The following is a 14,387-nucleotide window of genomic DNA, read 5'->3' on the forward strand; positions in this document are numbered from 1 at the left end:
TGGGAATAAATTGATTCACTTTTGATACTCCAGCACTCCAGTTTAAGGTGCAACACAGTCAGTAAACAAAACTACACGACCCCCAATGCAGCTGCAAAACTCCTTTGCACACAAAACAAAAAAAACATCTTCATCTCTCACCCACGTTCATTTGCTGTCATGTGACCTACTTTTTCCAAATTGATAAGTTGGCAGGCATCTTGCTAAATTTGATCTGTGTGGTGGTGGTTACTTAAGAATAGAAAAGATCAATATCAAGACCACCTGTTAAGAGACGGGTGGCCTTGTATGGCACACCTACTCCCCTCCCCCACCTCCCCCCAACATTCTAAATCAATTGTATGCACTATATTGCTATGTATTTCTTGAATTTCCCCTTGGGGATCAATAAAGTATCTATCTATCTATCTATCTATCTATCTATCTATCTATCTATCTGTATCTTATCGATTTGGAAAAAGTAGGTCGCATGACAGCATCTTGATTATGACGCATTTGCCCGCATCTGTGTGGTGGTGGTTACTTAAAAATTGAAAAACAAAAAACACACCAAAGTAATATACTCTTTGTTTCTCTGAATGTATGAGCATTTGCCACAAAGTAATAAAATACCTCAAAGATGGACACAAAATGAGGGAGTTTGTGTTTCATTAAATAGGCAGAAGCAATCTGGAGTGTGTATGAGTTGCTGCCACCAATCATTGAGTTACTACTGACACCTAGTGACACTATGACAAGTGAGAAGCAACTGAATTAAATCTGTTATTGACTTACCATCGTCATTTTATTACTACAACATGTCTACTACATTACTTACTACACTGTATCTCAAATTATATTGAAACTTCCCATATGTTAAATGTGGAAGCGAAAGTATAGGCCTATACCTTAGTCCTAAATTCCCATATATCAAATTATCAGCCATTTCCTGGGGTTCAACAGGTAGGGCAATCTGGCTGCTTATGTCCAGTTCATAGATTCACTTCCCAGGACAAAAACAGCAGAATTGAGCATCTTACGACTTCATTGGATTGCTTTAGCCTATTTGTTTCTCTGAAATGAATAATTAAATTGTATAGTCTCCTTTGCTCCTCTTTTTAGAGGATTTGTCCTCCTCCTGACCTCTGTAGCTAATCTCTTATTTCCATATGGATAGAAGGGAGATCTGGACACTGTGGGATCCAGCAGTTGTTCGTCTTTTCTCTTCTCATACTACAAACCTAAACTTTATTTATGAGGTGAGCTCTGTATTGAGAAATATTTATAGATGTGCACATGAAATATATGTCCATACAGTATGTTCATGAAACATATACATTCAGCTACATAACTAGAACTGCACTCTTTCTTTTACGTTAAACTATTTTTCAATTCTGTGAAGATGTAGGCCTATCAGAAACATGCAGACACAACATGCAGTAGGGTAGCAACACAACATACTCTTTATTATTTATGGGTCGATCAAGAAACATTTGGTCAGCCACCTACTTTTCCTTAACCCTTAACCTTTTTAATATTTTATTTCTCTGTTTTTTATCAGCTCATATTTGCAAAGCACTTTGAATCACCTGTAAATTAATTATATATGAGCAAATGTGTCTTTCAAGTATGCCCACTAGGGGGAGATATAATATGTTTTAATGTCGAGCCTTGATAAGAAATTCTATTCTCAGAATTATGAGGACTCACTTCATGTAACCATCAGTCTATAGCAGAGAGATTAATTGTACCTCTTTTTTTGCATTTCTAAATTAAGCTCCTCATTAATTCAGAAAAAAAAAAAAATAAGACTGAAATTAAATAAAAACCAAAACAAAGACTAAAACTAAATTAACTAACTAAACTGAAACCAGATCATTCTGCAAAACTAAAACTAACACTACTTTTGCTCTTGTAAAGCTAAACTGAAATCAGAAACTATAATACTTCAAAACTTTAATAACTCTCCATCTCTGGGGTCTGGATGTTGCAGTGGTCCTCAGGAGCAGCTTGTTTCAGTTGCTGAGGATCTGTGCTGGTGTCCTTGAGGTAGCCCAAAGTTCCTCACTGTCTGGTGGGATTAATAGAAGAGTGACTAAGCAAGGCAAGATTAACAGCAAGTGTGTGTGTGTGTGTGTGTGTGTGTGTGTGTGTGTGTGTGTGTGTATGTGTGCATGTTAGTGTGTGTGTGTGTGTGTGTGTGTGTGTGTGTGTGTGTGTGTGTGTGTGTGTGTGTGTGTGTGTGTGTGTGTGTATGTGTGTTAGTGTGTGTGTGTGTGTGAATATGCATGTGTATGCATACATGCTTATAATGTGAGTGTGAGAAAGATCAAGTTATTTTTGTATTCCCCTCCCCCTATGAGAGATTTGTTTAAGCATGTCACATGTTAGACAAAAGTGATGTGAAACCTTTCTAATGCACTATTACTCTATATTATTCCACTATTGCATTCAGAGAGATCGGTAGCAAAGCAGTGCCAAAACATTTAAAATCTCTCCATGGGGGACATTTCCTGTGTGATTGCGCAACCAGAGAAGAGAAATGGCTCACCATGTTTCCTCTTTTGATGGCTACAGTTCTTGCAGCTTACAATCACGAGTGACAAACCAGTGACAGAAATCCAACACCAGCCAGGACCACCAGCATCACCTGTTTCTCAATGCAGATCAGCTTGCCATCTGAAGGACCAGGGACAAGACAAGAAGGGCTTAGCCCCCAGGGTTGTAGGTAATGTGTGTGCACAGAGCACGCCGAAAAAATGTCATCACACCTTAAAAGGGCTTCAATGAATTGGTATTACATAACAGGGACACCATGTCATTAGTTTTCAGTTTCACAATATTGCTGATTATAACAACACTCTGTGGGGAGTGATATTTTAGGCCTAGCTTGCCAGTGGTGCCTCCAGAAAATGTTAACAGGGGTGGCCAGTTGAGGCCATTTCAAATCTTCGGGTGGCACACCAAAAGGCGACTGGCTATGTCATTATCCCCTCCTCTAGCCAAACTTGGACCTCGGTCATAAAAGATCTGTCATAAGCCTTTAACAACATTACCGGGAGCAACAGTCCCTTACGAAAAAGAACTAGCCTTAAGTCATACTAGGCATATAAGATTTCTATCGTATAGTAGGCCTAAAATATAATAATATAATACAAAATACTAAACGTTTTTGTATAGTAGGCCTATAATATAATAATATAATACAAAATACTAAACGATTTCTATAGTTACCCCCCCCCCCCCTTCCCCCCTTCCCCCCTGCCACCCCCAGCAACACCTGACTGCAATAGAGCAACAGCTTAGCTACAGCAATGGAAAACAGCTAAATGGTTACATATGTAACCGGGTCATGTTTAGAGTTTATTGTTTTTATTGTGTTTATTCTTTTTTTTATGTCATTGGCAAAACTACAGTATAAGTAAGTATATATACTCTTTTGATCCCGTGAGGGAAATTTGGTCTCTGCATTTATCCCAATCCGTGAATTAGTGAACACACACAGCACACAGTGAGGTAAAGCACACACTAATCCCGGCGCAGTGAGCTGCCTGCAACAACAGCGGCGCTCAGGGAGCAGTGAGGGGTTAGGTGCCTTGCTCAAGGGCACTTCAGCCGGGCCTACTGGTCGGGGTTCGAACCGGCAACCCTCCGGTTACAAGTCCGAAGTACTAACCAGTAGGCCATGGCTGCCCCAAGTGACATCAAGATGTTCCCAAATGGGTTTTTGTAGTGATTTCTGGGTAGATTCAGAGGAGCGGGAACGTTGTAAATGAGACAAGGCTGCTGGCACGAATGAAAGAGAATAATCGTCGCCAATAGCGTGTGTAACTTGCATAATTGTTAAAATAACGACATAATACACATTTAGTAGTATGTAACTTTTTAGAGTAACTTGTACATTTTGAGAAATGAGTTTGCTAAAGGAGGCCTGTTGATTTAGATGATATGTGAATTAGTCTCGCAGTCCTGAAATGTGTGCTTGTAGATTTGTCCTTTGTCAATGCAATGCTGTTTCGTTCGTTATGAAAGTAAAGGTTGAATGACATTTAAGGTGTTCTAGGAAACTAAGATGTTTTATTAAGATGACTAAAAAGCCACATTGTTTTATCTAGTTTTGAGACTACGTGAAAACACCCGCCAATGCAGTAACGTATGAAGTTGAGTGTCGTTTGTGTCGTTCGAATGTGTCGTTGTTTCATGTTAAATCATATTTTGATGGAAGGTATGAGCTTGATGTACGGTGTATTCATGATTTTGTGTATTTCTCTCTTTGTAGTATCACCGCTACTGTTTTATGCCACTGAGATTTACACTGTATTACCATGTTGAACTGTTAGTTTTTATCCTGCTAAATGTAAGCTACTATGGCCCCGCCATCTTGAATGGATTTTTGTAAGGCTTAATGTTAATGAAGCACTAGTTGCTGGAGACATTTTCTCTAGTTTCATTCACCTGCAGAAAGCAGAAGTGAAAATATTTTCTTTTGGTTGTGCTTTTGCACTGGACCACATTAAGAGCTACAGAGCTTAATTTTGTTATTGTACTTAGCCTATATGTCCTTTCTAAAGATCCTTTTTCCATATATCCTATAAATAACCCCAAATATATCTTTGTTGGTTTTGGTGTCCCTTATTCCCCGCCAACACATATCTGACAGAGAAACAGCTACATGGTTATATATCTGACAGAGAAACAGCTAAAAGGTTACATATCTGGTTCTTCAAGGTTCTTCTACTGTCCTTACTGCTTAGTTGTGTTTTTATATTATATACTTTAATTACTCTTTCTGCTGTTAAAGAATGTGTTTGTGTTGTATGTATGCTGCTGAGACCTTGAATTTCCCCTGGGGATCAATAAAGTATCTATCTATCTATCTATCTATCTATCTATCTATCTATCTATATCTGACAGGAAAACAGCTAAATGGTTACATATCTGACAGACAAAGGGAGTGCAAAGGTGAGATGATCTCAGTTAACTGAAGTGAAATCTGATTACAGAATACTGACTGGACTTGTACAATAACCCTCTCTTGAGCCATCGCTTACTGGATGTGTAAGTTGCAGAATACCATGGAATTCTAAACGCAGATGTACAGATTGAGAAATTACGCACTGCCTTCTCTCTCTGCCCTTCCTCTCCTGTAGCATTTGATCAGTGCTCTTTTTAAGTTGAACTAGTACTTAACATGATCTGGTATGGGCTATTTAGGCTCCCCCCCCCCCCCCCCCCGGCATTGCACTGTGCCTACTTCAGAGGGCACTGCTCCCACCTACTTGAAAATGTTTGAACTTTTTAGAAAGCTGAGACTCTGTAGTTTCTTAGGAAACCTTCAGAATTAATGTGCGATGTACTAGCACAGAGGTACAGAGGCTAGAATATTGTTTTTTCTTTCTAACGGGTTACAAACATCTTTGTATAATATATTGTTTTTATAGACGTTAGTTGCTACCAAGGGCTTCCATTTACTGCACCATGTAGGCTAGGCTACTGTAGTGCGGTTTGTGTCAACAAAAAAAAAAACGGGTAGCCTACAATTTTCGCACAACTTGGTGGAAAAGTGTAGCACACGTTAAAGAAAACCCATTCATTTTTTGGACTCAAAAGGAACTTCAAAGTATTTCCCATAGCCTTTTAGCTCACAACGACAGTGAAAGTGAAACTTGGAAAGTGGAAGTCTCTCCACCGAGTGTTACATTAGATGCACAATCAATCGCGAGTCGATGCAGGTAAAAAGTATCAACTGGTAACGAAGGTAGCCTAATTTTGCAAAATGTGATGACGGCACACAAACTGCAAAAATGTTTAGTAGCCTATACTACGACTTGGTGATAGCCTAGAGTGTGAATCGCGGACTATAACCAAAGTAAAGAAGAAGATTTGCACCAAATAAAGGCTGTGGTTGTGTTTCTACAACATGTTGGCCCAAAGCATAATTTATGTCAACTATGACGATGTCCATGTTCAGTAGCCTATATTTTTCATTTAGTCAAGCAGTGAAATGTGGTTTAATGCATGGGGATAACATGACGTGAGACAGACAGAAGATGAGTCTGTCTTTAGTAGCCTATCCCTGAATCCTGTCTCTCAAATCACTTTAAAATGGTGTGATTAGCAACTAGAATTAAAAAAAAAAATCCCGGAGTGGGGGGGTCCAGGAGAAAATTGCCAGGGCCGTATTTTGTTCCCAGTCCGACCCTGAGTTGGATCAATCTTTCTCCTCCTCCGTTTATAAATGAGCTTGGCACCACATTTCCAGACCAGCATATCTCCATCTTGTTCAGGTGAATTCAATGTCATGGTATAGGAATCCCCTACTAGCCTGGCGGGCCATCTACATATGTGTTTAAACATGTAAGTTCTGTGTTGAGAGAAGGAGAAATCATGAGATCAGTGACAATGCACAATGATTTCATTTCATGAATCACATTAAAAAATATATATTTTTGACCAATTCATGACAAAGGAAATGAACCAGCACATCCTGGTGAATTCAGGAAATTTACTGATATTTATTCACTTACACTTACCAATTTCTGTGGTATCTTATGTGGCAGTATCTTGACACATATTAAGTCAGTACTGTCTACAAATGACATGAGGATGATTTGGCTTGATGTGTCAGTGTTTAATGTAATTGAATTAGACTGTCTACCAGGTTAGAGGGATATTTAAACGCAATTTGTATACAGTAGCCTATTATATTAACTATGTTAACAAAATATATTAACACAAGAAATGTATCAAACCACACATAGCCTAAATGAGTGAATTAATAAAAATGAAAGGTAGTTATGTCATACACATCTGTTATTACTCACCTTGGGATGCAGTTAAACCAAGAACATAAAGACACAAAAAACCCCAAAGTAATTTGTTCATCTTCTAACGTCCCTTAGAAGCGCAAATATTAGGCTAGCTGAGAGAGACAGTGTCCTGTGTGTGTATGTGCAAGTATGTGTGTGTGTGTGTATGCATGCTAGTGTATGGGTGAGTATGCGTGAGTGCCTTTGTGTAGTAATGGTTCAAATAAAGAGGAAATTAATCGGTTAGTGTCAGCGATAACTAAAATATTAGTCTTTTGCCCCCGTCATCTTTAGGCTGCAATCTGTCCACAAACTCCAGAAGATAAAACATCTTCATCACCCTGACCCCTTCATTTGCTGTCATGCAAGCTACTTTTCCAAACCAACAAGGTAGGCTACCAGGCATCTTGACATTGAAGTTTTGGCCCAAGGCTCTTCTTAAAACTGTAAATATTAACTTTGTGGTGGTGGTTACCTACAAATAAACATGTTCAAAGCTTTGTGTGCTCAACAATAAAGAGGAGCCTATTAATATTTATCTTCATATTTCACTGAAAACATGAGAATTTGTCATGAGGTGATACTAAAATGCCTGATGAGTTTATGTTTCATTAAATAGGCAGAAGCAGTCTGGAGTGTGTATGAGTTGCTGCCACCAATTTGAGTTACTACTGACACCTAGTGACGCTATGAAAAGTGAGAAACAACTGAAATAAATATGTTATTGACTAACCATCAGCATTTTATTGATGTCTACTACCTTATTTACTATAGTGTATCTCAAATTGTATTGAAACTTCCCATACGTTAAATGTGGAAGCGAAACTATAGACCTACCTGAGTCCACCTTAATTTCCATATATCAAATCATCAGCCATTTGCTAGTTCCTGGAGCTTATACAAAGTCCTTTTAGGCAAGTCCCTCCACTTGGCGGCCATATTGCAAAACTTTTTGGGCACTTATCGGGCATCTATTTCGGCAGAAATGTGTGTGTGCAAGGCTTCACGACACCAATCTTGCTCCAGCGGCGAGCGGCGAGATCACAACACATGATTGGCACGATGTCTTCACAACACACCACATTATTGGCTCAATGTATTCACAACACACCACATGATTGGCTCAATGTCATGTATTCACATGTCGACGTTTTGCCGCGGAGGGGGTGTGATATGATGAGACAACTACCATATTGGCGTTACAAACTAACCCCATACATTTCTATGGAGGATTTTTTGAGTGCTGTGTCTCCTCATTAGAAACTCTGGCTTATATGAGCAAATTTGCCTTTTAAGTAGGCACATTAGGGTGGGATGTTGTGTTTTGGGTCATGAAACGGGTGCCATCAGGGTCGGACTGGGAGCAAAATTCGGCCCTGGCAAGTTTCACTTTCACTGTCGTTGTGAGCTAAAAGGATAGGCCTATAGAGAGCCGAAGTCACGCCCTTCTACTTCCGGTCCATGGGACCTATCTTTCAAAAAAATATGAACGGGAGTTAATGGAGAGATAACAATTATTTTTTGGTCCAGTTTGAATTGTGCCACCAATTTCACATATGATGTGTGATCAAAGATCATTTTTCACGTCAAGAAAGTACTGTTGTTCGATAGACTTCAAAAGTTATGTTGGTTTTGTGCGAATCCACTCAGTGGACTACATCTCTCGTCTCGAATGATGTACGTCACCAACGTAATGAAACGATAAGAGCTGTTATGCTAGTTAACGGTTGCATCTTGCTGCCTGCTATGTCACTTAACAGTATGTAATGTACAGTCTATGGACGAATACAACTTACCTGATGTGTTAAATCCTCTGACTCATGGTATTTTCATCGGCAAGGAAAGCCCAATTAAGACCTGTTGCTGGTATGCTTGTACAATCTAGTGTGGCTGTGAATGAGCTAACGTCACTAGCGCAACTGATGGGTTTGTAGTCGTTGGAATTACGATCTTTCACAATGTTGTAATTCAATAGTTAAGAAACAAACTGCAAATGTCTTTACATGAAAAATTGTCTTTTAAAATTTACAATCATATGGGTAATTCAAGGCACAAGTCAACCGGGACCAGAAAATAATTTATTTTTCGCCATAGACTGGCGTTCAAATTTTTTTGAAAGATTTCGGCTCTCTATATGGGAAATACTTTGAAGTTCCTTTTAAGTAGGATCAGCTCCAAAAATGAATGGGTTTTCTTTAACCTGTCCTAGGCTACACTTTTCCACCAAGTTGTGCAAAAATTGTAGGCTACCCATAGTGTTTTTTATGTTGACAGAACCGCACTACAGTAGCCTACATGGTGCAGTAAATGAGCTATTGGTAGCGCGTGCAACTAACGTCTATAAAAACAATATATTTATGGAATAAAACTAGACCTCTGATTGGGCACTTATACAGCCTAGGCTACCATGCACTCGAACTAGCGGCTGCTTGGACAAATCCACTTGAGGGGTGGGGCAGGGGGGCGCGATCGTAACACACACTGAACCTGTCATGAAGAGGCCAAAATGATTGACCTGTCACCCCCCAAGCCAAATGGATAGGCTAGGCCTAGCTCTACACGACAAATAGGCTAAAAAGGCTAAAAAAATAAAATAAAATAAAAAATCCCGGAGGTCACCGGCCCACATGTGGACCGGCCCACCGGACATTTGCCCGGTTGTACAGATTACCAGTTCGAGCCTGCCGTCACCAATTCGAGTTACTACACCTAGTGACGCTATGACAAGTGAGAAACAACTGAAATAAATATTGTATTGACTAACCATCATCATTTTATTATTACAACATGTCTTCTACATTACTTACTATATTTTATCTCAAATTGTATTAAAATTTCATATACGTTAAATGTGGAAGCGAAATTATAGGCATACCTTAGTCCACCTAAATTTCCATCTTTAAATTACCAGCCATTTGACAGTTCCTGGTAGCGTAGAAATCTAGACGCACCATAGCGGCAGCAAATGTAACTGATGTGGGTCTGGCTCGTCAGGCGAAGTTCCTGGGGCTTATATGAGCAAATTTGCCTTTTAAGTACACTCTAAGAAGTGATGTGTTAAAATGACACATTGCTGTGTGTGCTCAGGGACGACACATTTTGTGTCAATTTCAACACTGCAATTATGTGGAGATAGGCGAATTGTGTGGCTGTCTGGGTGTGTTAAAAAGTTAAAATTGGATCAGAAATAGCTGAAATTTGTCTTTAACCTTTCACCCAGCCACACAATTGCTGTGTTGAAATTGACACAAAAATGTGTCGTCCCTGAGCACACACAGCAATGTGTCATTTTAACACATCACTTCTTAGAGTGTAGGCACACTAGGGTGGGATGTTATGTTTTGGGTCATACTATGAAACGGGTGCCATTTGTGGCATTGCCATTGCATTTTTCTAAAGCCTAAAGCTGATAATTCAAAGGTTCTTGTTAACATGATGTACAAGATTACTACTGTATTTTCTGGACTAAAAGTCACACTTTTTTTCATAGTTTGGCTGGTCCTGCGACTTATATAATTTAACATGCTGTTAAATGTTAATTCCTGCTGATTTACATTCTCTGCATAAACCAATGTAACATTACCGTCTACAGCCGCGAGAGGGCGCTCTAGGCTTTTGACTCGCTGGCTTGTTACAGTATGTTAATTTAGCCTATTCAGCTTGACAGGCACTTCCCATGTTCAACCAAAGATTGTTAAGGTATCGCATTGCAATAGTTATACTTTGTTCCCCGTAGTTGGTAATAGTAGGCTAGGCATATACTTGTAGCCTAAGCTACGGCAGTGGCGGACTGATATTACTTAGGCTAGCCTACTACTAGGTGTCCCGATTGGAGTGTGCTTCTCTCTTTAGGCTACTTTCGACGCAGTATTACTAAACGGAGCAAGTACAATTCCGCCGCTGCTGATAAACTAGTCCCTCAAAATGTAATGCAATCATTGAGATGCCAGGATAGTTTTATTTCTAACATTATTCTATCAACACAGACATTTACATTGATAGTCTGGCGTTATAATTTATTTGCCTCGGGTGTAATTTATTTGCCTCGGGTGTTTACTGTTGACTTGCGCTAGCTTATCACCTGCGAACACTGCCACTACTGTAGAAGGACTGGATGAAACGTGTTGAAAACGGTCTCCACTGATAAATATCACACTTGCTAACTTGGAAATGAGGTCCTGTCCAAAATCCTGAACCACCACTTTAATCCAACCACCCCGTCACACAAATTAGACAGGAATAACTGTTTTTCATTATAGTTTCACTTAACACTATCATTGCTGTGGTGTTCTGAACACAGAAATAACTAAAAGGTATTCGTTTTGTAGTTTTGCTATCTGTGATGGGTAATGAGATAATGGAGGTCTCTGATTGGTTTGTTCACCAAAGTATAAATACGAGTATCCGTCTCTGGGGCGCTCTCTTGGTATTGTGATGTTGGCTAGATAAGTGGCTGTGTTTAATAAAAGCAAGCTTCGATTTCGTACCCTGCCGTGTGCTATTCCAGTTGTCTGATTAAACAAGTTTAGAACATTTTATTAGTGTGCAATACACAACGACAATTGCAAATAATATTTCTAATTGAAGGCATGTATGTTAAGTCAATAAGTTTATTACGTTATTAGATAACTAGAGACATTTTGGTTACACTTTACTTGACAGTATTGACATAAGAGTGACATGACATTGTCATGAACGTGTCATAAACAAGTCATAAACGTTTATGACATAAAGCTTCTGTTATTATGTGACATTCGGTTTTTGTCATAACAAGTTAGGGTTAGGTTTAGGGTAAGTGTTAGGGTTCATGTGTCATGACAATGTCATGTGTTCATGACAGTGTCATGTCACTCTTATGTCGATACTGTCAAGTAAAACTGACATTTTATCATAAAATGTACCACCCGTCACATACCACCCCATCACATTATTTTATTTCAATCCATTATATTTACATTTTGAAAGTAAATGTATGCCTGAGGTGGGCAAGTATGATTTTATGAAGGGTAACCATGTCTTTAATGCTGTGGATAAATTGAAACAAGAAGCTTACATTTGATGAAACTTTTGAAAATGTTACATTGGAAAAGGCACCCATTTCATAGAATGACAGTTTTAAATGTCAAGCCTAGATAAATTCTGTTTTCAGAGTTAGGCTACTCTTATAATGTTAATACATTGCACATATCTGCAGAGTGTCTGTATTATTTATACTGCATATCCACATAGCCTTACTGTAAACCACACTTGTTTAACTGTATACTACTGTCTACACTGCACTATGTCATACTGTTTACACTGCACTGTCATATACGGTTTACACTGCACTATGTCATACTGTTTACACTGCACTATATGTCATATACTGTTTACACTGCACTATGTCATATACTCTTTACACTGCACTATATGTCATATACTGTACTGATTACACTGCACTATGTCACATACTGTTTAGACTGCACTATGTCATATACTGTACTGTTTACACTGCACTATATGTCATATACTGTTTACACTGCACTATACTGTATGTCATATACTGTTTACAGTGCAGTATATGTCATATACTGTTTACACTATATTATATGTCATATACTGTTTACACTGCACAACCTGTCTATGCTGTACACATTGTGCTTTTCTGCTCTTTTGCACTTCTGGTTGGACGCTGATTCGCTAAATGTATTTCGTTGTCTCTGTACTTGTACTCTGCACAATGACAATCAAGTTGAATCTAATCTTTGCGGACTCACTTTAATTTCTTCAGATCAAGCTTCATGTGGGACTTTACTTCATGTAACCATCAGTCTACAACAGAGAGATTAATTATATAACTAAATACCACCAGTTAGCCAGAGGTCAGATATGATTTCTGAGCTGATGATCCCTCTGCATCTTTGGCATGATAATGTCCAGAAGTCGACCGTTGATGATGGCCTAGGGCCGAACTGCATATGTTTATTGAAGACATGGTCCAATAAAAATGTATCAAGAGCTAATGCTTTAGAGTGCATTTTTCTACCATTTTTCACATCTGTTTCAAACTGGCACTAATTTTGGAATTGAGCCGGTCTGTTCCATATGTCCAGATGTCAACAGCAGATCCACGTTGACCTAAAACTGTGCCCACAGTTGGCTTGAAAGTGGTAAGGTGTAAAACAACATTTTTACCAGTTTATATACTTTGCTGTCAGATTCTGACACAAAGTTTGCATCCACTCTTCTTTATCTGTGTTAGTATTTTATTAGCCTAGAAATCTAGACGCACCCTAGCGGCGGCAAATTAATTTGCTCAGCCTGTACGTCTAGTATCAAACCATAGGGATTTCTATTGGCTGACGCCGTGGACGTCATCCAATCACAGCGCTCTATTTTGTTAGAGAGTCTTAAGGCGGGCTTAACAGGATAACGACAGTCCTGCGACGGTGAACAACAAGGAAGGTGGCTATGGCGAACGAAGAGCGGTTGTTTGAATCGGCGTTGGCGTCAACTTTGGAGGAGTTGGACTTTTTTTTTTTTTTTTTAAAGTTGAGCAACACAATGCACTTAAGTCATTCCTTTCGAAGAAGGATGTAATTGCCGTTTTGCCGACCAGATACGGATATGGTCGTAGCGCTGGCCTATTGCATGCCTAGGCAGTTTGAAAGACAATTCTCTGCCCGCCCCTTGGATTAAGCGAGGTGAATGGTTCGATTCCAGACTATACATGTCAATGATATAGGATGGCCCGCCAGGCTAGTATTTTATTTGAACTTGCTGAAAACAAATGCAGTCAAAGGCTAACAATGCAGTGCAATCATGCACTAACAAAGACACAGGATAGACAAGGAACTGAACCTTCTGATCATGGAAACATGGTCAGTAATGATAACTTCAGTTTGGTTTATTTTAAAGCTGGTTGATAACTCAACATGTACTTCATATATAACATATTTCACCTGATGATTTGTAGGTGAGGTAATATAAACTAAACTGTACAGGGTATTTAACCACATCCATCATTATTCCTCTTTAAGAGGTGATCTGGATTTGTCCAGTAGGTGCCCAGTAGGGTCTTATGAGACCTGCAGTCTCATGTGAAACACAGAAGCTGTCTGTTTGGCATGACCACTTTTGCTGAAGTGGTCTTTGAAATGGTCAAGTTTTCTCAGTTCCCCACACTGAAGATAAAATGTGTCTTTGATTGAGATCATTCTTCAGAAGAATGATGATTTTAATCAGGAGAAGAATATTTTTTGTTAAGATAGAAGAACACATAATATACCACACCATAATGTCATAAATGCAACAAAAACAGCTAATGCAATCTGAGCTGGCATAGTCCTAGGACTTTGGGATGAGGTTGAGCTTCCGACGTGGCTGTGGGACCGGCGTTCCCGATGTTCCTGGTGTTCCTGGTGTTCCCGGTGTCCCTGCGGCCTTTTCCGTTGGGACTGGTTGGGGCTCAGCACTGGGCTGGCAAGCAGCTGGGACGGGCTCCATCTCTGGGGTCCGGATGTTGCAGTAGTCCTCAGGAGCAGCTTGCTTCAGTTGTTGAGGATCCGTGCTGGTGTCCTTGAGGTAACAAAGCCTCAGTTCCTCATTGTCTGGTGGGAT

The 14,387-nt window shown here is 39.4% G+C and overlaps 1 protein-coding gene across 1 annotated transcript in view; it reads right to left on the bottom strand.

Annotated features, from left to right (window-relative positions):
* LOC121699061 overlaps positions 1-14,387 on the bottom strand; it is an 86,526-nt gene that overhangs the window by 68,782 nt on the left and 3,357 nt on the right. The window lies entirely within an intron of this gene.

This window comes from Alosa sapidissima, chromosome 23, assembly GCF_018492685.1.
Source record: "Alosa sapidissima isolate fAloSap1 chromosome 23, fAloSap1.pri, whole genome shotgun sequence".
NCBI lineage: Eukaryota > Metazoa > Chordata > Actinopteri > Clupeiformes > Clupeidae > Alosa > Alosa sapidissima.